This window comes from Gorilla gorilla, chromosome 11, assembly GCF_029281585.2.
Source record: "Gorilla gorilla gorilla isolate KB3781 chromosome 11, NHGRI_mGorGor1-v2.1_pri, whole genome shotgun sequence".
Lineage (NCBI taxonomy): Eukaryota > Metazoa > Chordata > Mammalia > Primates > Hominidae > Gorilla > Gorilla gorilla.
The window spans coordinates 28088787-28092089 of record NC_073235.2 but is presented as its reverse complement, the minus strand read 5'-3'; the positions used below and the strand labels follow the sequence as shown (position 1 = coordinate 28092089).

The following is a 3303-nucleotide window of genomic DNA, read 5'->3' as shown; positions in this document are numbered from 1 at the left end:
TTGTCACAACATGTATCTTTATACATTGTGTGTTAATTTACATAGATTTATAATTATTGTTTTATTCATTTGTCTTTTAAATAATATAGGAACAACAAAGAGGAGTCACAAATGACAAAAACAATTATACTGTCTTTTATTTACTTATTTATTTACATCTATTGTAGTTCCTTATTTCTTCATACAACTTCAAGTCCTGGGCTAATGTTCTTTTATTTCAGCCTGAAGACTCCCTTTAGCAATTCTTGTCTGACAGATATAGTAGTGACAAACTTCCTCAACATTTTTTTAGTTGAGAATGCCTTAATTTCTCCTTCAATTTTGAATAATAGTTTTACAAGAAATAGAATTTTTGATTGACTTAAAAAAATTTAGAACTTTAAATATGTTATTACACTGCCTTTTAGTCTCCATTGTTTCGGATGAGAAATTGGCTCTTAACGTTATTGAGAATGAATTGTGTATGACAAATCACTATTTCTCTTACTCCTTTTAAAATATGCTCTTTGTTTCTGTCTTTCCACAATTTAATTATCATATGTCTTGGTGTGGACCTTTGAGTTTATCCTACTTAGAGCCCATTGAGCTTTGTGCATGTGTAGGTTTACATTTTATATCAAATTTGGGGAGTTTTGATCATTATTTCTTCAAATGATCTTTCTACCACTTATTCTATTTTCCTGGGATTCTGATTTTATATATATATATATACATATATATGTGTATATATATGTATATATAAATATATGATATATATAAATATATATATAAATATATATAATATATATATAAATATATATATAAATATATATCATATATTTATATATATATTTGATGGTGGCTCCATGTTCTTTATGATTTGTTAATTTTTCTTAATTCTTTTCTGCTATTGACTGAGTAATCCAATTACCCTGTCTTTTTGTTTTCTGATCCTTCTGCCAGTTCAACTCTTCTATTGGACCCCTCTAGTGAATTTTTATTCAGTATTTGTACTTTTCAACTCTATATTTCTATATGGTTGCCTTTTATTGATGTTCTTCATTTATTTATACATTTCTTCCTGATATTCTTCAGTTACTTGTCCTTGTCCATGTTTTTCTTTAGCTCTCTGTACACATTTAAGACTGTTGATTTAAAGCGTTGTCTAGTAAGTCCATAACTACACTTACTCAAAAGTGGTTTCTATAAATTTTCTTTATTCCTGTGAATAAACTATGCTTTCTTTTTTTTGTTTGCATTGAAATTTTTTGTTGAAGACTGAGCATTTTAAATATTATAATGTGGTAACTGTGGAAATCAGATTCACATCTGTCTTCAAAGTTTGCTGTTGTTGATTGTTGGGGCCACCATAGTTATTAATTTGTTTAGTGACTTTTTCAAACTATTTTTTGAAATAAAAGACTGTATTTCTTGTCATCTGTGTTCACTGAAATCTCTGCTTCGTTATCTTAGCAGTCAAGCAATGATCTGGCAAAAATTTCCTTAAACACCTTGAGCAAAAAGACCTCCCCCCACAAATCTTTGGCGATCTCTGAGCCAAAACGCACCTTCAGTGCTAAGCCTGTTCACCTACACCTCTGCCTTCACCTTCAATTTCTGCTTGTGCAGAGTCCAGAGTCAGCTAAAGGCATAAGCCTAGGCTCCTCTCACAGTTCTCCTGAGCATGTGTTTGGCCCTGGGGATGTGCATCGCACTCTGGATTCCCTAGCATCTGCGGCACCCCTTCAAAGGCCTTAATTCCCTTAAGAATATTCCTCTGGAGTCTCAGCCTCGCCGCTGCTGCCGCCGCCGCCCAGAGACTGCTGAGCCCCTGTTCGTCCACAGGCACCACCCACTCCAGACACAGAACATCCAGTCACGGATAAAAATGAGCTGGTTCAGAAGGCCAAACTGGCCGAGCAGGCTGAGCAATATGATGACATGGCAGCCTGCATGAAGTCTGTAACTAAGCAAGGAGCTGAATTATCCAATGAGGAGAGGAATCTTCTCTCAGTTGCTTATAAAAATGTTGTAGGAGCCCGTAGGTCATCTTGGAGGGTCGTCTCAAGTATTGAACAAAAGACGGAAGGTGCTGAGAAAAAACAGCAGATGGCTCGAGAATACAGAGAGGAAATTGAGACGGAGCTAAGAGATATCTGTAATGATGTACTGTCTCTTTTGGAAAAGTTCTTGATCCCCAATGCTTCACAAGCAGAGAGCAAAGTCTTCTATTTGAAAATGAAAGGAGATTACTACCGTTACTTGACTGAGGTTACTGCTGGTGATGACAAGAAAGGGATTGTGGATCAGTCACAACAAGCATACCAAGAAGCTTTTGAAATCAGCAAAAAAGAAATGCAACCAACACATCCTGTCAGATTGGGTCTGGCCCTTAACTTCTGTGTTCTATTATGAGATTCTGAACTCCCCAGAGAAAGCCTGCTGTCTTGCAAAGACCGCTTTTGATGAAGCCATTGCTGAACTTGATACATTAAGTGAAGAGTCATACAAAGACAGCATGCTAATAATGCAATTACTGAGAGACAACTTGACATTGTGGACATCGGATACCCAAGGAGACGAAGTTGAAGCAGGAGAAGGAGGGGAAAGTTAACCGGCCTTCCAACTTTTGTCTGCCTCATTCTAAAATTTACACAGTAGACCATTTGTCATCCATGCTGTCCCACAAATAGTTTTTTGTTTATGATTTATGACAGGTTTATGTTACTTCTATTTGGATTTCTATATTTCCCATGTGGTTTTTATGTTTAATATTAAGGGAGTAGAGCCAGTTAACATTTAGGGAGGTATCTGTTTTCATCTTGAGGTGGCCAATATTGGGATGTGGAATTTTTATACAAGTTATAAATGTTTGGCATAGTACTTTTGGTACATTGTGGCTTCACAAGGACCAGTGTAAAACTGCTTCCATGTCTAAGCAAAGAAAACTGCCTACATATTGGTTTGTCCTGGTGGAGAATAAAAGGGATCATTGGTTCCAGTCAGAGGTGTAGTAATTGTGGGTACTTTTAAGGTTTGGAGCACTTTACAAGGCTGTGGTAGAAACATATCCCATGGATACCACATGTTAAACCATGTATATCTGTGGAATACTCAGTCTCATTGTGCACACCTTTGACTACAGCTGCAGAAGTTTGCCTTTAGACAAAGTTGTGACCCATTTTACTCTGGATAAGGGCAGAAACAGTTCACATTCCGTTATTTGTAAAGTTACCTGCTGTTAGCTTTCATTATTTTTGCTACACTCATTTTATTTGTATTTAAATGTTTTAGGCAACCTAAGAACAAATGTAAAAGTAAAGA

General features: G+C 36.0%; 1 pseudogene; it reads left to right on the top strand.

Moving 5' to 3' along the window:
* Window positions 1-1806: 1806 nt before the first annotated feature.
* LOC109026017 (14-3-3 protein zeta/delta-like) lies at window positions 1807-2655 on the top strand (annotated as a pseudogene).
* The last annotated feature ends 648 nt before the right edge of the window (window positions 2656-3303 follow it).